The following is a 23,318-nucleotide window of genomic DNA, read 5'->3' as shown; positions in this document are numbered from 1 at the left end:
ATGTGGATATCTAACCCAGATTTTCTGAGTTCTGGTATACTCAGAGCTACCTCTGTTCATTTGAATAGGTATTTAAAATTTAACTTTTCTTCCTTCCCAAAACGTTAAGTTCATCATAATTTGTGGATGCCATATATACACACATATATAAGAAAATGTTACTCTCCTTAGCAAAAATAAATAAATAATAGATTAGTCAAGGGGATAAAGTACTTGGAATGAGAATAGGTAGGTTTTACCTTTGAATGTCTTGTGATTTACTACATAACCTTGAGAAAGTTTTTCTTCCTCTGTGTCTTGGTTTTCTTAGTTCTCCTTGTAAAATTCAGGTCTCCAGAAGCATAGAACAGAAGGCAGATCTCAGAGGGAAGGTGGGGAAGGGTGGGTGAGAGGGAAGAGATCAACCAAAGAACTTGTATACATATATACATAACCCATGGACACAGACTATGCGGTGGTGAGAGCCTAGGGCAGGGGATGGGGTGGGGGTGGGGCCAGTAGAGGAGGTCAATAGGGGGAAAATGGGACAGGACATACGTAAAACTTTCAACAATAAAGATTTTAAAAAAATATCAGGTCTCTGCTACAATGATGCTGCAAAACAACTCCTAAATTTCAATGGCTTAAAACATTCTTTTCTCTTGCTGACAGGTTTTCAAGTCAATCAGGTTGGCTTGGTTTCAGGCTGTGGGTTGGATCTAGGTCTCCTCCATAAGTCTTTCATTCTGTGAGGAGCAGTTACTTTTGTGGCTCATGCACAGAAGGACAAGAGGCCAAGCCAAAGCACAGCAACACAGTTAAAGTTTTCATTGGCATCACATCTACTCACTATTCATTATCCAGAGCGAGTCATATGGAGAAGCTCAAAGTCAATGAGGCAGAAATGTAAATTCCACCTCTTTTATTAACAGGCACTACACAATTGCACAGTAAAAGCATGTGTGCAAAATTCTGTTAGAGGGAAGGAATGAAGAATTGGGAATAGCCCTAGCCAGTTTGACTCAGTTCATAGAGTGTCGGCCTGCAGACCGAATGGTCCTGGGTTCAATTCTGATCAAGGGCACGTACTTCGGTTGCAGGCTCCTCCCAGGCCCAGGCACTAGTCAGGGTGCATGCAGGAGGCAACCAATTGATGTGTTTCTCTCACATCAATATTTCTCTCTCTTTTACTCTCCCTAAAAATCAATGGAAAAATATCCTGAGGTGAGGATTAAAGAAAAAAAGAATTGGGAACGATAATTAAATCTACTCCTTTCCTCTTCAGTCATTGGTTATGGAGCTGTGCTTTCTTATACGAAAAGTTGTTTTAACCAACTTTATTTTAAGACTAGAGGCCGGTGCACGAAATTCGTGCACGGGAGGGGGGAGGGCGGGGGATGTCCCTCAGCCCAGCCTGCACCCTCTCCAATCTGGTACCCCTTGAGGGATGTCCGACCGCCTGTTTAGGTCTGATCCCACCGGGATCAGGCTTAAACTGGCAGTCGGACATCCCTCTCACAATCCAGGACTGCTGGCTCCCAACTGCTCACCTGCCTGCCTTCCTGATTGCCCCTAACCGCTTCTGCCTGCCAGCCTGATCACCCCCTAACCACTCCCCTGCCAGCCTGATCAACGCCTAACTGCTCCCCGGCCGGCCTGTTCATCCCTAACTGCCCTCCCCTGCAGGCCTGGTCACCCCTAACTGCCCTCCCCTGCAGGCCTGGTCACCCCCAACTGCCCTCCCCTGCAGGCCTGGCTCCTCCCCAACTGCCTTCCCTTGCTGGCCTGGTCTCCCCCAACTGCCCTCCCTTACAGGCCTGATCACCCCCAACTGCCCTCGCCTGCTGGCCATCTTGTGGTGGCCATCTTGTGTCCACATGGGGGCAGCCATTTTTGACCACATGGGAGCAGCCATCTTGTGTCTTGGAGTGATGGTCAATCTGCATATTACTCTTTTATTAGATAGGATGCCGCATATTACACATAGCTATAGAAATGATGTGGATATGTAAAGATCCTATAGTATAACTATGGGTGTGTTATTTAGGCTACTAAAAAGGTACACCTTAGAAAAATATGTTTACTTGAACAAATGTTTTGTTTGAGTGATGAAACTATGGAAATGCCTTCCAACCAAATGGCAGAATGACCGGTCGTTATGATGCGCACTGACCACCAGGGGGCAGATGCTCAACACAGGAGCTGCCCCCTGGTAGTCAGTGTGCTCCCACAGGGGGAGCGCCGCTCAGCCAGAAGCTGGGCTCACGGCTGGTGAGTGCAGCAGCAGTGGTGGGAGCCTCTCCTGTCTCCGCAGCAGTGCTAAGGACCCCTCGGGTGAGCAGGTGGGCAGTAAGGAATGAGAAGTCCTGGACTGCAAGAGGGATGTCCGACTGCAGGGAGCAGGCCTAAGCCATCAGGCAGACATCCCCTGAGGGGTCCCAGACAGGGAGAGGGTGCGGGCTGGGCTGAGGGACACCTCCAGTGCACGAAATTTCATGCACTGGGCCTCTACTCGTATTTTTAAAAATAAAAAAAGACTTTATCAAAATACATGTAAATAAAAGAGAGTTTCCAATTAAAAAAGAAAAAGAAAAATAGCCCAGATGGCACGACTTAGTGGTTGATCATCAACCTATGAACCAGGAGGTCACAGTTTGATTCCCAGTCAGGTCAATTGCCTGGGTTGCAGGCTCAATCAATGATTCTCTCATCATTGATGTTTCTCTATCTCTCCCTTTCCCTTCCTCTTTGAAATCAATAAAAAATATTTTTAAAAAAGAAACATATGTTTGGTTTTAGAAGATTAAATTTTAAATGCATAATATGTGTCTCTGATAGCATTAATTATTCATATCCTCAACAATGTCATTTTATTTACATTATTTCAAGAAGTAGAAATCTTACAGAAACCAAGGGATTACATGAATAGATATGATTTTTTATTTAGTTCTCTCTATCTCTTTTGCTAAATAGGGCATACAGTTTTCTGGACAGTACATAAAGCAAAACTTTCCCTATTGGTACCAAGTTCGCATGCAATTTGGTTTTAGTCCTGTCTGGAGATTGTGCATTCCCATACATTTCCACTCTGATCCTCTAATGGTCATCTGTTATGCTGTGATTACATGGATGAACTGCAAAAAGATCATTTGACTAAATTGTCAAGTTAAGGGCACAGCATATGTACAAAGGAAAAATGTTACAACTCAAAATAAAATAGGCTGTGATTTACAATGAAGTTTGACACTTTAAAAATAATGCAAATACTCTGCTTTAAAAAGCCTACCCATGAAAATATTCAAGGGAATACTTTTCTGCATTGTTGAAAATCTCAACAGATTGGCTAGATTCAAGATGCATTTGTGACCCTAGCCAGTTTGCTCAGTGGATAGAGCATTGGCCTGCGGACCAAAGGGTCCCGGGTTCAATTCTGGTCAAGGGCACGTACCTTGATTGCAGGCTCCTCTCTGGCCTGGGCCCATGGATATATCTCTCTGTCTTTCCTTCTCTCTTCCACTCTTTCTAAAAATCAATGGAAAAATATCCTCTGGTGAGGATTAAAATAAAAAAAGATGCGTTTGTGGACAGAAATACCTTTCACTCTTATAGTTAGTAATATTGAAGCTAGAAAGTGCTGAGAAGTCACATAATAGCTTCTATAGAACCTGATGGAGTTGAGGTTCATGTAACATTTTTTCTACTCTATTAAGAAACAAAAAAATTGCTTAGTCCAAGCTTTTCTAAGGAATATTATATTTCCTGGCTCCAAACACCATCACTGCCTTTAGTGCCTCCTTCCATTTATATATATAAAAGGCTAATATGCTAAGTGTCCCTCCACCCATCTAACTGGTTGCTATGATGTACACTCACTACCAGGGGGCATATGCTCAATGCAGGAGCTGCTGAGCTGCAGTGACTTGGCAGTGGCGTTTCTTGGGCGATGCACCCTGAAACCAGAGAGGAGGGAGCCCGATTCCTCATGGGGCCACACTATTCCACCTTTGGCCATGGGCTTTGTTGTTGCTAGGGCACTGTCGGCCCCAAATCTGGTTTACTGCACACTTGTGTTTGCGTTCCACACCCTGTACAACAGCAGCTTTGCAGAGTGCCTTCTTGTACTCCGGAACTCCTTGGGGAATGTTGGAGAGCCGGTTTTGGTCCGATCCCCACAGGCCAGGCCGAGGGACCCCACCTGCCACAGGGACCCCGCTCACACTGCAGATGCCGGGGAGGGACTGTGGGAGGTTGGCTCTAGGACATGTCCAGCCCATCTCGCCTAGTCTCGCCCCACCAGCCACCTTCTAATTAATTTCCTTTCAATGTGCACAAATATGTGCACCGGGTCACTAGTGTAATAATAATCAAAGATGAAATTTGACAAAGACCCAGTGATTCTCCAACAATAGATATAAGAGGTTGAGCCTAAATCCAACCTCTTTTGGTATATAAGATTTGTTACCCTATTCTCTTCTGTTAGCATTGTACAAGCATGAGATAACTTTTTCACTCATGCTTTATCTGGAATGTAAACAAAGATTGCTTACTTCCTAACCATGCCTTGCTTTTGATATCTCTATGTTCAGCTCCATGCATAGGACCTCATGGACACAACCTAACATCTGAGTTCCTCTCAGAATCTTAAGGGCAGTTCATTTTACTATGCCTTTTATCCTTTTCTCATTGTTCACTATCATTTAGTGAGGTTTTTAAAAACATTTTATTTTTCAAAATATCTTTTTATTGATTTCAGAGAGGAAGGGAGAGAGAGCTAGAAACATCAATGATGAGAGAGAATCATTGATCGGCTGCCTCCTGCATGCCCCCCACTGGGGATCGAACACACAACCAAGGCATGTGCCCTGAACCAGAATCATACCCGGGACACTGCAGTCCGCAGTCCAACACTCTATCCACTGAGCCGAACCAGCTAGGGCTAGTGGGGTTTTTTTTAGATGATCTAAGTGCTTTCCATGCATCATACCACATGTACTATCTATTAGTTAATTGACCTATGCCTAATTATCTTCATCTGAAAATTGAAAATTATAATGGTAACCATCTCCTGGGGTTGAATTGAATAAAATGATGGACGTAAAGTGCTTGGAAAAAAGTACCCATCATATAGTAAACAATCCTATATATTGAAAGGCTAATATGCAAATAGACCGAACAGTGGAACAACTGGAGCAACTAAACAACCGGTCGCTATGACGTGTTTTGACCATGGCGGGCATTGGACGCAGCAGGATGGTGGAGCAGGTGAGCGGGAACGCCAGACCAAGGTGGGGCGCTGGTCACTGGCTGAGCCTCTAGTGGTTACTGAAAATTCTTTGCTCCCATGTGCCACGGTCCTGTCTGGCACTTGCACCCACTGCCAGTGCCAGAGCCGCTGCTCGCACCCGCAGCCAGCGCAGAGCTGCCATTTGCACCTGCTACTGGTGCCCGGCACTGGTCCCGATCACTCAGTGCCATCAGCAGGTGTGAGTGGTGGCGGCTGCCGGCCTTGATTGCCCCTGAGGGCTTCTCCACTTCCCCCTGCTCCTGAGAGGTGATCAGGGCAGCAGCCTCTGCTCACACCTGCTGACAGCACTAGCCCCACTCACACCGCTGCTGGTGCCGACCACAATGTCTCCAAGCTGTCAGCAGGTGCAAGCAGGGCCGGCACTGTCAGTGTGTGGGAGCAGTGGTGGCAGGAGCAGGGCTGTTGGCAGACCAGGGACTGGGGGCCATGATGGGAGGGGCAGGGCGGGGTTGTGGAGGATGGGCCAAGACCCACCCCTGTGCCTACCACAGCCTTGCAGCCCACAGTTCCTTTCAAGGTGCACAAATTTGTGCACTGGGCCCCTAGTAAAAATATAAAGTATTTCCATTCATACATTTAAAAACTAGATAAGAAGCATCTACTGCATGGCCAAACCCTGTTCTGGGGACTGGGAATTCAATTTTGAAAAAGATAGATCCCTTTTCTCATGGAGTTGACATTTCAGTGAGATGACAAACAAACAGATAAAAAAAACATGATAGATACTAGCAACATAAATATTTTGTAAATGAGGATATTTAATCTGAGATAAGGTATATAATTTGCTGACAATAAGAAAGGTAAAAGGTGGTTGATCTAGCCTGGATTCGAACCTAGGATTCTGACATCCCAAAGCCCAAGCTTTAAGCCTGCCATTATCCCCATGCTATTATGCTCATTATAATCTCTGAAATACTTTTCCACTGCTGTCTTCCTATTTTTCCCTTTATACTTCATCCTCTGAAATCACTATACCATATTGTTACCTTTACTGGAACTTGATTTTCCTTGGGAGTTTATCAGTTATGACAGTATTTCTCAAACTTCACTGCATATTGGGATTACTTAGGGATGTTTAAGACAATACTAATGCCTGGAATACCCCCAGAGATCCTGATTGAATCATTCTGGGTTTGATCCTGATTGAATTATTCTGGGTTTAAGTCAAGTGATTCCAACATGCATGCAGCCTTTTAGAATGATGGCTGCTAATACTCTGTATGTATCCAAAGTGTGATCATCAGGTTTCCTTCTCTAACTTCTCTCTTGGGACAACTTCCTGAGTTCTTTGGAAATTCATATTATTAGGGTCACTCCTGCATTTTCTTTGGTCAAATTGGATTTCTCACACAGCCAAATCATCCCTTTAGCACTTTTCAAAACTCTAGATCTCTAATGTACATCCAGTACCTTGATTATGGTGTCTGACTCCCTCTAAATTACCCTGTATTGAATAGTCTGTTGCTCCCTTTATTTTATTCCAATCTCTTCACTACATTAAAGTTGACCTTGCATTTTCCCCAGTGAGTACTCCATTATTCTGGCCCCATTACAGCCAAATTTCTGAGAAGTGTCTCTCCATTGTGTCTTCACTTATTCATCTTCCAGTCATCTCTAATAGCTGAATTTTTATTCAATTTGCATCTTTGTGTGTTACCAGAATATAGGAAGTACAACTCAGGTGATGTAAACAGAATACAATTGTATTTAGGTCTCACCTTGCCCATTTTATTCAGTGGGATAATGTAATGATACACCTGACCAGGACTCACGTTGACTCTTTCTTATATCTAGTCACAGGACAGTCTTGAAATTTTTTAAAATAAATATATTTTTATTGATTTGAGAGGAAGGGAGAGGGAGAGAGAGATAGATACATCAATAGTGAGAGAGAACCACTGATCGGCTGCCTCCTGCATGCCCCACACTGGGGATAGAGCCCACAACCTGGGCATGTGCCCTGACAGGGAAGTAAACCATAACCTCCCGGTTCATAGGTCAACGCTCAACCACTGAGAAACGCCTGCTGGGCCAGTCTTGAAAATTTCATAATCCCAAAGACTGTAGGCTGAACCCGATGCATCCACCAAAATCCCATGGTTACAAACACTTTAAGCTTTCTCAAGCAGGAGTCAAGCACAGCGTTTCTATATCTCAGGACTTCAGACATAGACTGAGTGTCCATATGAAAGTTCCCAACTAGACATGACAAAGGAGGAGGAGGTGGTGAATCACAAATCACCAAAGAAATCTCTTCCTTCTCTCTTATTTGACTTACTTTTATAATGGAGTGGAATGGAATGGAATGGAGTATATTACACACTTATAATGGAATTCATTCTCACATTATTTTCTTCATTGCTTCACCTGACCCACTAAGATCAATCTTAACACAACCAGACATCATGTGCCCTATGATGTGATGTAATAAATTACCCTTACTTAAAAAAAAAAATTGACCCTAGATCAAATCGGCCTCTAGATTTAATTTAGAGTTTATAGGAAATATATGGTTTTAAGGAACAAGTTAAATGATACTACTAGAAAGCTTGGAACTAAAAAAAAAAGTAAGAATCTTTATAGGACAAATGACCTAGTTTCTCCAGAAAATCAATTTCAAGAGGAAAAGGAAGTGGGGATGTGTGGCTCTTATAGAATAAAAAAGACTTAAAGGACAAAAGAGCCAAACATGATAAGCAGATCTTGTTTGGAACCTAATTAAAAAGAAAGCAAAAGCAAACAGCTAGTTGTAAAAATGATCTTTGAAAAAATCAGAGCATTTGAATATTGTCTGATCATTAGATGTCATTAAGAAATTATTGTAAAATCTGTTAGGTATGAAAATAGCATAATCATTATGCTAAAAATCAAGAGACCTTTATCATTTAGATAGCCTATCTAATAAAAGAGTAATATGCAAATTAACCATCACTCCACTACACCAACAAGCCACGCCCACCAGCCAATCAAGCACAAGTATGCAAATTAACCCAACCAAGATGGCTGCAGCCACGGAGCAAGCAGGAGGCTTGGGTTTCCCTGGCAATGGAGGAAGCCAAGCTTTCTGCACACCCTGGCAGGCCCAGGCCTCCACTAAAGGCTACAAAGTTTTGATTATAGAAGATAAATAAATCCCAACAAAAATGGCGGCAGCCATGGAGCTGGAGAGAGCAGGAGGCTTGGGTTGCCCCCGGTGATGGAGGAAGCGAAGATCCCGCAGCCCTGGCCTGCCTTGGCCTCCACTCAAGGTTACAAAGTTTCAATTATAGAAGATAAATCCCAGATACCAGGGCCTCCACTTGGTTCGCCGAGGGCGTGGCCGACCTGCAAACCACCACAGGCCACTCACCCAGGCCACCGCATGCCCCAAGGGAACCCCCACCCTGATCCGGGACACCCTTCAGAGCAAACCAGCCAGCCTCTACCAGTGCAGCAGGCCTCTATCCTATCTAATAAAAGAGTAATATGCAGATTGACCATCACTCCAACACACAAGATGGCTGCCCCCATGTGGTCAAAGATCCTTCCCCCATGTGGACACAAGATGGCCACCACAAGATGGCCAGCAGGGGAGGGCAGTTGGGAGGGACCAGGCCTGCAAGGGAGGGCAGTTGGGGGCAATCAAGCCTGTAGGGGAGGGCAGTTAGGAGTGACCAGGCCGGCAGAGGAGGGAAGTTGGGGGCGACAAGGCCTGCAGGGAAGGGCAGTTGGGGGGGGACCCAGGCCTGCAGGGGAGGGCAGTTAGGGGTGACCAGGCCTGCAGGGGAGGGCAGTTAGGGGTGACCAGGCCTGCAAGGGAGGGCAGTTAGGGGTGACCAGGCCTGCAGGGGAAGGCAGTTAGGGGCAAACAGGCTGGCAGGGGAGCAGTTAGGCATCAATCAGGCTGGCAGGGGAGTGGTTAGGGGGTGATCAGGCTGGCAGGCAGAACAGCTAGGGGCAATCAGGAAGGCAGGCAGAGGAGCAATTGGGAGCCAGCAGTCCTGGATTGTGAGAGGGATGTCCGACTGCCCGTTTAGGCCTGATCTCGGTAGGATCGGGCCTAAATGGGCAGTTGGACATCCCTCGAGGGGCCCCAGATTGGAGAGGGTGCAGACTGGCCGGAGGGACACCCCCTCCCGTGCATGAATTTTGAGCACCAGGCCTCTAGTATATAATAAAGTATATACATGTAAAATGACATAATGTCTGGTATTTAGTTTTAAAATTTCTACTTCTTAAAATTTTGGAGATTAAAAAAGTGGACAAATTTGGCTCAGCGGATACAGCATCAGCCCACGGACTGAAGGGTCTCAGGTTCAATTCAGATCAAGGGTCAAGGGCACTTGTCTCCGTTGTGGGTTCTATCCCTGCCCCCAGTGCGGGAGCATGTAGGAGGCAGCCAATCGATGTGTCTCTCTCACGTCAATGTTTCTCTCTCTCTGTCTCTCCCCCTCCCTTCCACTGTCTCTGAAAAATTAATGGAAAAATATCCTTGGGTGAAGATTAACTAACTACATAACTAACTAACAAATTAACTAAATAAGTAAATAAATAAATAAATTTTTAAAAAGTGGACAATTACTGATCTTAGGACTTAGTTTAATATTCTAGTTTCTCAAACTTTGTGTTTGCTTAGAAATTTTTGTAATAAATTTGTAATATCATTTTGTCTTCTTACTTTTAGTTTCATTGCTGTTATTGCTGTTGAGTTTTGTTTATTCTTTCATAGCTCAGGGATCTGTATATTTAAAACTTATGCCAGGTGAGTCTCCCTATTGGCCAGATATAGTTACTCATGCAGGAGATGACTCCCAACTGGGGGTTCAGCATCATTTCTCCACTAGCTCATGTCTCACATATTAATTTGAAATTAGACTTATTTAAGTCATTAGCATTCAAGGAAGATAATCTGGTTGTGTGACTATGCAAATGACCCTACTTCAATTGTGAGGAATTAGGAAAAATTGGTTATTATTGGGGTTAGCCCACTGCTGTTTTCAACTATTAATTGATACAGACAGTGCAGTGCACAAATCATAAGTGTATGCATACATTTTTCAGTAGTGTTTACAAATGAAACCAGCTTGGTCTTTCTCTTTGGAATAGGGGCCCAACGAGGAATTAGTCATATTTATTATCACAGCCCTGAAAATATTGCTAAACCCTAATCAGAAGGTAGCATCCCACTTGCCTTTTGACTGTATATCTGTCTTAGCTTTACCTCAAAAAATTGCTAGATATTATGGAGGGTAGACTGAGCCCATATACCTAGGTGATAATAGGATGCCCTCTTGGGAAGACAGGTGGCATTGATAGTCCAATACTCTAATTATAATAGTGATTCTTCTAAAGCAGTGTTTAGCAAATTTGCCTCACCATAAGATTTACCTAGGATATTTGTTATAAATGCAAGTTCTGGACTCCTCTCTTGAAGACTCCTAAAGATTTTGATTTAGTAGATTCTGGGTGGACCCCTTAATGTGTTTTTAACAAGCTCCTCAGATGATTCTTTAGAAAAGCCAAGTTTGAAAAACACTTCTCTAAATTAATTTATTTCACTTTAACTATGGAACCTGCAAGCAAATGTTTACTGCCACCAGTGAGCTCTGCTCCAGGAAGGTGGTTTGTGCACAAAGTCTACAAAATATCCAACTGCAGAGAAATTTCCAGAATGCTTATTTCCCTGCCCAGATTTAGGTTATTAATTGTTAACTCTTCATATTACAATCATCTAGGAAGCTTGAAAAATACTAATGCATAAGACCCAGAGGAAATTATTTAATTGATATGTGATAGGGCCTAAATATTTTTTATTTTTAAAGAATTCCTATGTGGTTCTAAAATAAAACCAGATTTGATGCCTGGCCTGTGTGTTTCAGTGGTTGAGCATCGAACTATGAACCAGGAGATCATGGTTTGATTCCCAGTCAGGGTACATGCCTGGGTTGTGGGCTCAATCCACAATAGGAAACGTGCAGGGGGCAGCCAATCAATGATTCTCTCTCATCATTGATGTTTCTATCTCTCTCACCCTCTCCCTTCTTCTCTGAAATCAATAAAAACATATTTTAAAAAGAAAATAATAAAATAAAACCAGATTTGAGAAATACTGAGGTTGAGTTATATAATAGGTAGTTACAATTTTAGTGAATATTGTGCTTGAAGAGGATAAGATTAGCAGGATCTACCTGTACCACAAGACCTAAAGGAAAATAGCTCATATTCCAGTCCCATTCTTCCCCCAATATTATGTACATTTTCATTTGTGTTGTGTGGGGTGGAGTGTTTTGGAATTCATTTCTTCTTATCACCTTTAACTATAATTTTCCCTTTACTGACATTTTGGTCTCTATGCTCAATTTTAAAGTTTTATTTTTTCTTTCTGTGTGTCTAGGCATACAACTTAATTAAAACAGCTTATACTAAGAAGAGGTGAAAGGGATGGTTTGATGCCTAATAACATACAAAAATCTTTATTTGAATGGAATTAAAACACTCCATTACTCTGCTGCATTACTTAGCTATCTCAACTCTTCTCTGATCTCAGGTGTGGAAAACTAAATGTAGTAAACCAAATCTGTAGTTTCCCTGTTCCTCCAAATATAATAAAAACTAGAGGCCTGGTGCATGCATTCGTGCACCAGTGCGGTCCCTTGGCCTGGCCTGCGGGAATGGGCCGAAACTGGCTCTCTGACATTCCCCGAGGGGTCCTGGATTCCGAGCGGGTGTAGACCAGGCCAAGGAACCCCACAGGTGCAAGATCAGGCCTGGGAAGGGGCCACAGGAGGGCTCCAGGGCATGTCTGACCCATCTCACCCAGTCCCAATCTGCCATCTGCCCCCTGGTGGTCAGTGCGCATCATAGTGACTGGTAGAATGGTCCAACAGTCAGTCACTTAGCATATTAGGCTTTTATTATCGTATCTAATAAAAGAGTAATATGCAAATTGACCATACCTCCGCTACACCCGCAAGCCACGCCCACCAGCCAATCAGGAGCAAATATGCAAATAAACCCAACCAAGATGGCTATGGCCACAGAGAGCAGGAGGGAAGCTTGGGTTTCCCCGGCGATGGAGGAAGCCAAGCTTTCCGCCTGCCCTTGCCGGCCTAGGCCTCCACTCAAGGCTACAAAGTTTCAATGATTAAAGATACATAAATCCCAACAGAAATGGCGGCAGCCATGGAGCTGGAAAGAGCAGGAGGCTTGCCGAAACTGGTTTGGCTCAGTGGATAGAGCGTCGGCCTGCGGACTCAAGGGTCCCGGGTTCGATTCCGGTCAAGGGCATGTACCTTGGTTGCAGGCACATCCCCAGTGGGGAGTGTGCAGGAGGCAGCTGATCGATGTTTCTCTCTCATCGATGTTTCTAACTCTCTGTTCCTCTCCCTTCCTCTCTGTAAAATATCAATAAAATATATTTAAAAAAAAAAAAGAGCAGGAGGCTAGGGTTGCCTGCGGCGATGGAGGAAGTCAAGCTATCCGCACACCCTGGCCAGCCCAGGCCTCTGCTTAAGGCTACAAAGTTTCAATTATAGAAGATACATAAATCCCAACAGAAATGGCTGCTGCCTCGGAGCAAGAAGAAGGCTTGGCTCCACTCCAGGCTACAAAGTTTCAATTGTAGAAGATAAATAAACCCCAGATACCAGGGCCTCCGCTTGGGTCACCAGGGGGCGTGGCCGACCTGCAAACCACCACAGGCCGCTTGCCCAGGCTGCCCCATGCCCCAAGGGAATCCCCACCCTGATCCGGGACACCCTTCAGGGCAAACCAACTGGCCCCCACCTGTGCACCAGGCCTCTATCCTATCTAATAAAAGAGTAATATGCAGATTGACCATCATTCCAACACACAAGATGGCTGCCCCCATGTGGTCAAAGATCCTGCCCCCATGTGGACACAAGATGGCCACCACAAGATGGCCAGCAGGGGAGGGCAGTTGGGGGCAATCAAGCCTGCAGGGGAGGGCAGTTAGGGGTGACCAGGCTGGCAGAGGAGGGAAGTTGGGGGTGACTGGGTCTTCAGGGAAGGGCAGGTGGGGGGAGGGACCCAGGCCTGCAGGGGAGAGCAGTTGGGGGGGACCAGGCCTGCAGGGGAGGGAAGTTAGGGGTGACCAGGCCTGCAGAAGAGGTCAATTAAGAGCAATTGGGCTGGCAGGGGAGCAGTTAGGCATCAATCAGGCTGGCAGGGGAGTGGTTAGGGGGTGATCAGGCTGGCAGGCAGAAGTGGTTAGGGGCAATCAGGAAGGCAAGCAGGCGAGCAGTTGGGAGCCAGCAGTCCTGGATTGTGAGAGGGATGTCCAAATGGGATCGGGCCTAAACGGGCAGTTGGACATCTCTCGAGGGGTCCCAGGTTGGAGAGGGTGCAGGCTGGGCTGAGGGACAACCCCCCCCCCTGGATTTCGTACACCGGGCCTCTAGTATAGGATAATCTTAAAACCATGGAAACGATATGTAGAAAGCCCAATTTCCATTTCTGTGAAGCTCCTGAGTTCCAGTGTTCTTGTGTTCACTTCTGACCCTAAACTCTGTTTCTCCCCTAAACTGGTCCAGCTGATGATGACCTAAAGAGTCATTCATGCTTTTCCTTTTCTACATCATGTTAGCTTAGCTATAGAAGTCAGTTTTTAATCCTTCATTCACATCAAAGAGTGCCCTTGTTGCAAAGTTTAATGAAATATGAGGCAGATGGGGGGACTTACAGAGCTGCAATAAAAAAGTTAAAGCAAATAATGGACTATCTGTGTTGTGTTTTGTTTTTTCAAAAAGTCTCTCCATAATTTCTCCAACCCAGGCTTCAATCTTCCCCATTTTGTTTTCTATGGAATACTGCACACATTGTCCCTCCTTGTGGTGAGTAAATGGAAACCAAATACCCTTGATATAATCTACATTATTTATCTGACATCTATCAAAATTGAAAAATTTTGCTATGCAGAAGATTCAGTTTTAAATCTTAAAACTGAGCACTTTCTAAAATGTATAGGCTCCAAAGACTAGGGTGCTTCTTGCCTACTGAATACTTGGGTTTCTATACATATAAGTTTGAAAATATTGAACAAAGTCAAAATTTGTGTTTATGAACAAGATGAGAAAAAAATTCTTCAATGTTAAAAAAAAATTAAATGTATAAAAATTTTATAGACAAAATTAAGTACAAATCACAAGATGAGAGACTTCACAGAATGAAAACTCAAACAGCCAATAAATGCATGGAAAGATGTTCAAATTCACTAGTTATTAGAGAAATGCCAATTAAACCTCAATAAAATGCAGATTAAAAGCATAATGAACTGCTATTTCAATACCCATTATGCTTAGAAAAAAGTTTTTAATACTAAGTTTTCTGCCCTAGCAGGTTTGGCTCAGTGGATAAACTGCCAGCCTGTGGCCTGGAGGCTCCCTAGTTTGATTCCAGTCAACAAGATCCTGTGGGAGGCAACCAATCCATGTGTCTCTCTCAAATCGATGTCTCTCTCTCTCTCTCTCTCTCTCTCTCTCTCTCTCTCTCTCTCTCTCTCCCCCCACCCTCCCTTCCACTGTCTCTAAAAATCAATGGATATTGGGAGGGAAGGTCTGGAGGCCAGGCTGGCTTGGAAGGAGACAAGAATGCCCAGGCTACAGACTCCTCTGAGAGAGAGAGTGCAGGGGCCCAGCGGGTGGTTGGGCCTGGGGCAGGGGCTGGACATGTAACCCTGCAGGCAGCACCTTGCCTGGGCTCCTGGAGGGCCCCAAGCATTGCACATCACGATGGAGCTGGAGCACAAGCAGCAAGAGAAAGGAGAGATGGACAAGATGAGGAATGAGAAGCTGAAGGAAGCACAGGAGAGAAGGAAGAAAAAGGAGATGGAAGAGAGACTGTCACTAGCGGAGACCAAGGAACAAATCCTGAAGTTGCAAGAGAAGCTTTGGGCCCTACAGGAAGAGAAGCAACTGTTTTGCTTGCAGCTCAAGAAATTTGTAGATGAGGAAGAAAAATGGAGGCGAAAAGAGCAGAATGACCTGACCGCTCTGACCTCAGCTGCAGATACACAAGAACTCATTGCCTCAGCGTGCAGGGGAGCCAGGAGCACTCAATCGCCCTGCAGGCACCCTCATGGCACTGATGGAGCCAAACAGATGTCCCCACCTCAAGTGCTTACCACCTGGCATTCTGTGGACCCAGAGGCTTTCTCAGGGAACCCAGAGCACAGGCAATTCCAAAGCAGCCCAGGCAGTGCCTAGAGCTGCTCAGCTCCCACCTCACCATGGACCCACTCATCTCTCTTATAGTCCCAGTCAGCAGCTCAGCGGTCAGGTCATTCTGCTCAGGTCATTCAGCGGTTTCCTGCAGTGCAGCCCTTGTCTGAGCCACAGCCACAGCCCTAAGCCATGCACAGCCACTTTCATCCCACCCAGACAGGCTGTCTCCAGCCTGGCGGTGGGTGCCCTGGCCTTGCAAAAGCAAATGGAACGTGCTAACCAGCAGACTGGCTTCTCTGACTCATCCTCCCTGCATCCCATGCACCCCCAAGCTCCAAATCTAGCCTCTGCACTCCTTGCCTCCCGCCCCGCCCCAACTTCCCAATGCAGATGCAACCAGCAGCAAAGTCAGGCTTTGCAGCTACCAGCCAACCTGGCCCCTGGCTCCCTTTCATTCCTCACAGCCAGAACGTTCAATTCCACCACAAGTGACCATTAAATTTGATTTTCAACCTCACAACCCCCCTTGGATGAATGTCCCCATTGTGTCCTAGTAAAATCTGCCATTGGGGGTGGGGGGGTGGTGATGGATATGAAGAGCACAACTGAGTTGATATGAACTTCTCTTTAACCCAGGGAAGGGAAGACTCCAATTTGCTCCAAACAAGTACACTTTTTTAAGTCTGAGAATCATTATCCCAGTTAATGAATGTGCACTGTGTCATAGCCAGTAGTCGACACTGTAGGAAATGAGACCTTTGCAGGACAGAGGACAAGCAACTATGAAAAACCACACAGGGACATTCAAAGAAGAGCAAGGTATTCTAGCGCCGTTCTAGGTACACACAGTGAAGCCAATTTTGGATCTAAGGGATTAATCATCGAAGATTTCTTATGGAGAATTCTGGAAGGATTTGAATAAAGACTCAGGGTGAGAAATGGTGGGCAAAGCACCAGGTACACTAAGTGGTCTGTGTCTCAACACCAGGAAAAGGAAGGGAAGAAAACATATTTATGAGCAACTGTGATAAGTCAGGTATTATAACGTTTACTTTGCTTATATTACCTTATATATTCTTCATGACAATCCCTTAGGTAAATAAGTATTCATTAATTCAACCAGTTTTCCTAACAATTATTTGTTAAAAGTCTATTCTATGCCAGGCTTTGTGTGAACATCAGAATATATGAAGAATAAGAAACTGTCAGAGGCAAGAAACAGAAAATCCTATATAATAAAGAGCTAATATGCAAATTAAACCAAACTGCAGAACAACTGTCCGGGAGATCTTCCGGACAAAGCCGGGGCTGTGAGGGCCGAGCCCCAGTGCACATTCATTAACTGGGATTCGTGCATCGGGCCTCTAGTATAAACACAATTTTAAAAAATGTCTCCATTTTGACAATGAGGAAACTGAGACTCAGAGAGATTACACAATTTATCGAAGTTCACCAAATAAATTATTGACTGAACTAGTATTAGAACTAATACTCACATTTTTACTTTTTCTCTAGTTATGCATGTAATGTAAGAAAGAATTTCTATCACAGTAAAATGGTGAGATGAATTCCACCTGCTTAATGTGGCAAAGTGTGAGCACTTGGTGGTATTGACACAAGTGTCTCTTACCTTATTATCAATAACTCTGATCAGGAAGGTTTTATTTAGTTTTATTTATTTTATCTATTTATTTAAATCCTCAGGTGAGGATATTTTTCCATTGATTTTTTAGAGAGAGGGGAAGACAGAGAACTATCCATGTGAGAGAAAAACATCGATTGGTTGTACTCCAATCAGGGCCCGGGCTGGGAAGGAGCCCTTGACTGGAATTGAATCCAGGGCCCTTTGGTCAGCAGTCCGACGCTCTACCCACTGAGCAAAACCCACTAGAAGACATTTTCACATTTTCACTTACTTCACTTGCTATATATTGTTGGTAACTTCTGAGTGTTGCCTAGAAATATTGCCTTAATATCATGGGTCAAGTGAGTTCATAACACCAGAGATACAATGTTTAAAATAAAGAAAACTCTTCCTGTTTCTCTTTTTGAGGGGGAAAAAAAGGACCTAAAAAATCATCTGCTGGATTAAATCTGCGTCAAAGTAAGAAGGCTCCTGTATTCAGTAGGTACCACATAATTTATTTATTGCATATAAATCAGCACATATAGTTATCTTGGGTTTTGTCTCTTTAATTATTGTCAGTATTCCTCTAAAGAATATAAACCCCGTTAAGTCAAGAATCATATCTACTTTAATCACAAGTGTGTTCCTATCTTTTAGCAGAGAAACCTTAGCAGAGAAAATGGTTACTGACTAATAATCTTTTTAAACAGATAAATGATTAATAACTTTGACATGAGTGTATGATGGGGAGGTAAAATGAAAATATAGTGAGGTCTGTATTGAAGCTAGTTGAGGGAAGAGAATTACATTTCTCTTTCAACATGTAGATTAGAATTTTTAACCAACAATTTAGCTCAATACAATTCAGTTTAATTAATAAAATCCCTGATTTTCTCAAATATATGATTTGAGAAACCATATATCCCACTCATAAAAATCCTTCCTGACTTCATATAAGAAATCACCACCTGAAGGTCTCCCAGTAAAAATGTGTTTTGCATTCAATGGCAGCCAGGAGTCCACCCCAATATCTTGTTAACCTCATGTAGAGACAAAACGAAAAAGAATATCTGTTCAGCCGGCGTAGCTCAGTGGTTGAACATCTACCTATGAACCAGGAGGTCACAGCTCGATTCCAGGTCAGGGCACATGCCCGGGGTGCGGACTCAATCCCCAGTGTGCGGCATGCAGGAGGCAGCTGATCAGTGATTCTCTCTCATCATTAATGTTTCAATCTCTCTATCCCTCTTCCTTCCTCTTTGAAATCAATAAAAATATATTTTTAAAAAAGAACATCTAAATATTTAGATTGCAAACATTATTCTGGCTAACTAGATTAGCTAATGCTGGAGGCCCAATAAGTATTTTATTTCTAGCCTAACCCTTCATCCCTTCATGCATTTGTCCTCCACCATGCCTCAGAAGTAAAGATAAGTCTCCAGGACAGAGGTATCTTTGGAATGAGCAATTAAAGCAACTTTAAGGTAGATCAAAAGCAGCGCTGACCTGAGCAGCTGGGAGAGCCATAGGGGTAATAAAACATCTCAGGCCAGGACAACTGAGAGAGCCATAAGGGAGATCAAAAGCAACTCCAACTTGAACAAATCAGATGGATATGTGAAGGGCACCAAGTGGGCTTTAGACTTGGAAACTAATACTATGTAGCAGAGTGACCAATGAGGAAAGCATGAGGTCCTACATTTAAAAAAGGGTTCAATTAGAAAGGGTCAAGTTCAGACAAAGAACTGCAGCCTTTATAAACCTGGATACAAAGGGACTCAACCAGATTATTTAGATTTTTTCCTATTAGAGAGCTAGAGAGAGTAGGCCTTTCTCAAGGTCGGCCGTGGCTGACCTTGCTCTCATGATGGGCCTTGTCATTGGCTGCTTTATGCATCACTGCATACCAGGGACAGTACCTGGATCATTCTAAGTATTTAATAAATATTTTTGAGTGAATGAATGCATTGATTTAATCCATCAACAGTTGAATAGTCTCTGAAACATTCCAAGACCAAGTCATAATTGGATATATTTGTTTCTCTGGTACCTTTCTTTCTTTCTTTCTTTTTTTAATCTTTATTGTTGAAAGTATTACATTTGTCCCCTTTATTCCCCCATTGACCCCATCTAGCCCCAGGGCCTCACCACCCTATTGTCTGTGTCCATGGGTTATCTATAATAATAAAAGGGCAATATGCTAATTAGACTGGATATCCTTCCGGACAACCTTCTGGACAAAGCCAGGGCTGGGAGTGAAGCCTGGGTCGTAGGTGCGGGAGGGAAGCTGGTGCCGGCAGCCTGGGGAAGGAAGGCCTACTGTTGCACAAATTTTGTGCATCAGGCCTCTAGTTCATATATATGCATACAAGTTCCTTAATTGATCTCTTCCCACCCACCCACCCACTCTGGTACCCTTCTTTATATACTTAAAATAGTATTATCAATCCAAAGTCCCATCAGGAACATGTCATGCTGTAAAATGACAATTTAATGTTTCTTTTATACTTTTTTTTTCTTAGAAGGAATAAAAACCATCAAGAGTACCTGATTGTCTTTCAATAGGGCTTTGCAGACTCCCTCATGGAATTTATTGAACTAATATTTTGAATGGTCAATTTGGTGGTTTTATTTCCTAACATTCCATTTATTAATGTTTTCATTTGATTAGTTTTCTTTTGAATGAGATTTTTTCTTCTTTTTCTTTCTGCTAGAGCAGTGGTCGGCAAACTGCAGCTCTCGAGCCACATGCGGCTCTTTGGCCCCTTAAGTGTGGCTCTTCCATAAAATACCACGGCCTGGGCGAGTCTATTTTGAAGAAGTGGCATTAGAAGAAGTTTACGTTTGCCAAAACCGGTTTGGCTCAGTGGATAGAGCGTCAGCCTGCGGACTGAAGGGTCCCAGGTTCGATTCCGGTCAAGGGCACGTGACTTGGTTGCGGGCACATCCCCAGTGGGGGGTGTGCAGGAGGCAGCTGATCGATGTTTCTCTCTCATCGATGTTTCTAACTCTCTATCCCTCTTCCTTCCTCTCTGTAACAAATCAATAAAATATATTTAAAAAAAAAAAAAAGAAGAAGTTTACGTTTAAAAAATGTGGCTCTCAAAAGAAATTTCAATCGTTGTACCTTTGATATTTGGCTCTGTTGACTAAGGAGTTTGCCGACCACTGGGATAGGGCATCAGCAGTTGCCATCACAGTGCCCCTTCATGAATCTTCAATCATGTTGATGATTCAGTGTCCCAGCCTCTGCAGAAATGGTGGATAACACAGATTTAGTCATAGAGCCAGAGAAAATGCTGCCACTTTCTGTTGTTAAGGGTATATTTTTTTCAAGGACTCGGACTCACAACTTATTGCCCAACATTATATTATAAAAGATCTCCAGCATGCAGAAAATTTGAAAGAATTTTACAGTGAACATTCACATACCTAACACCAATAGCCGACAATTAACATTTTGCTATACTTGTTTTATCACATATCTTTTTATCTGTCTATCCCCCTACCTATCTATCAAGGGTCATCTTATTTTTGTAGGCATTTTATCATAAGTTGCACACATCAGTATGCTCCAGTCCTAAATATTTTAGCATGCAAATCAAAAGCTAAAGTTCAGCACTTGTTTGCAGTTTTTTAATGTGAAGCAAAATTTAGTTAAAATGATATGTACAAATTCTAAGCATGTGATTTGATGAGTTTTGACAAGTAACAAACTCCTTTCACAATATAGAGCATTTTCTTCACCCCAGAGAAGTTTTCATATGCCCCTTTCTGGTCAGTCTCCACCCCTACCCCTCCTTTCAGAGGTCGCCACTATTCTGACTTTTTTTCCATCATAAATCAGTTTTCTCTGCTTGTTCCAGCACTTCCTATGAATTGTATCATACTCTATGAACTCTTGTCTAAGGCTTCTTTCACTCAGCATTATGTTTTTGACAATCATCTCTCTGTGTAAAGAACTTACTACTTTGTAATACAATACTAAGTAGAATTTCATTATATGAATATATTGCACTCTATTTATTCCCGTATTGATCCACACTGTGTTTCCAGTTTCAGCTTTCATGAATAAAGCTCTGTGTACATTCTTGTACAAGGATTTGTGTAAACATATGTTCTCATATAACTTGGGTAAATATCTAGTAGTACACTTCCTGGTTGCAGCATAGGCATATGTTTAGTTTCAACTAAAACTGCCTGATCTTACCCTGGCTGGTTTGGCTCTGTGGATAGAGCATCAGCCTGCGGACTCAAGGGTCCCAGGTTCAATTCCAGTAAAGGGCATGTACCCTGGTTGCGGGCACATCCCCAGTAGAGGGTGTGCAGGAGGCAGCTGATCGATGTTTCTAACTCTCTATCCCTCTCCCTTCCTCTCTGTAAAAAAATCAATAAAATATATTTTAAACAAACAAAAAAAAAAAACCTGCCTGATCTTTTTTCCAAGGTACTTGTGTCATTTTACACCCTTACCCAACAATGAATGAAGTTTCAAGTTGTTACACATCCTTGACAGATTAGGTGCTATCAATCTGAACTTAACCATTCTGGTAGGTTTAGTGGGATCTCATTGTGATGTTATTTTTCATTTCTTAGATGACTAATGATCTTGAGCTTTTTTTATTTTTTGCTATTCCTGGGATCAATAACATTTGTTTATTCAGTATTTTTTAAAAGAGTTGATTTCAACTTGCTAATATATTGCTAAAGATTCTTATGACAGTATTCATTAGGGACCTATATTTTTATTGCCTTTGTCAGGTTTTGATCCATCTAGATAGAGCATCATTTGACGACATTATCTCACAAGATGTGATCACATAACCACTAGTTATTGCCTCTAGGCTTGTGGACTAGCGGGTTCGTTTTGTTTCATCTTTGGTCCATGAATATATGTATTTTAAGCCTGCTGTTTTTTTTTATTTTATAGTTTTAAATTTTTTCTATGTTTTTTAAGTATTGAAAATGCATCATGTTTTCTGTATCATCATGACCAGAATTGACATTTTTACCATGACATCATTAATTTAGGATTTGATGGCACCCTCCTTTTTCTTGCTCAGTAATTATAAGATATAAAGGTTCTTTTGATGGTAGGACACAACACAAAAACACTTGGATGGTACTGAAAGGCCGAACTTTTGTTACTTACAACTCCAAATGAAATAAGGCTGCCAGGCAGGGGCACACAAAAGGTTGCACTAGGGACAGGGTAACAGCTAGAACTACAGGGGGGCAGTTTATGTATGACAAGCAAGGTGAGGTTGACTAGATTTCTCAAACTCTCTGTGGATTAGATAATTTGAATAATTTCAAGGACTCTGGGGTAGGGGCTGCACTAGTTGTCTGGTAACCGAACACAGAGTGACTGGGGCTGGTGCATAGTGGCTCAAAGTGTGAGATCTAAAAAGAGAAGTGTGCCTTGCCTGTTTGGCTCAGTGGATCGAGTGTCAACTGAAAGGTCCTGGGTTCGATTCCAGTCAAGAACACATGCCCCAGTTGTGGGCTTGCAGGAGGCAAGCCAATCAATGATTCTCTCTCATCATTGATGTTTCTATCTCTCCCTCTCCTTTCCTCTCTGAAATCAATAAAAATATATTTAAAATAATAATAATAATTGCAGTCTCAAAGAGATATTTGTACACCCACGTTTATAGCAGCATCAATAGCCAAAAGGTGGAAGCAACTCAGCTAGCCATCAATGCATAAAAATGTGGTATAAAAAGTAAGGAAATTCTGTGACATGGTACAACATGAATGAACCCTGAGGACATTAATACTGGCATCTAGTAGGCAGAGACAAAAGTGTTGCTAAACATTCTACAGTGCACAGGACAGAGTCTGTGGGGAAGCACGGGACTTAGTTGGAAAGTATGTGAGGAGGATTCTCTGAAAGGTCGGAGGCCTGTAGGGGGACCTTGCAGAAGGCGGCAGCCCCTGCCTTGACTTTTCCAAACAAGTCTGAGCCCCCGGGTATTTTGCTGGAATCTTTATGTTTGTTCTTTAGAAGTCCTTGCTTAAAGGACACTGCAGACGCATGTGTCTTCTCAAGGATGCTTACCCTGCTGATAGTATCTAATAGTTAATTTTAGTTCAAGCTGTTGCTACAGTAAAAGCCTAAGCAGGCAGGCGAACAGGGTTGTCTGGTTCCTTTAGCCAGGCAGTTGCTTAGCCCTCTCTTTCACAGAAACGTGTGTCAGAGTAATCATTCACCCATCGCTCAGGGTCTGCCGGTCAGCCCTGGCAA

At 43.2% G+C, this 23,318-nt stretch overlaps 1 pseudogene across 1 annotated transcript; it reads left to right on the top strand.

Annotated features, from left to right (window-relative positions):
- Positions 1 to 15,012: 15,012 nt before the first annotated feature.
- On the top strand, positions 15,013 to 15,936 carry LOC308239542 (G protein pathway suppressor 2-like; annotated as a pseudogene). The gene has a single exon. The product of its transcript is annotated as a G protein pathway suppressor 2-like (transcript).
- The last annotated feature ends 7,382 nt before the right edge of the window (positions 15,937 to 23,318 follow it).

Source organism: Plecotus auritus, assembly GCF_963455305.1.
Source record: "Plecotus auritus genome assembly, chromosome: X".
NCBI classification, from domain to species: Eukaryota; Metazoa; Chordata; class Mammalia; order Chiroptera; family Vespertilionidae; genus Plecotus; species Plecotus auritus.
This window is presented reverse-complemented; position numbering and strand designations above follow the sequence as displayed.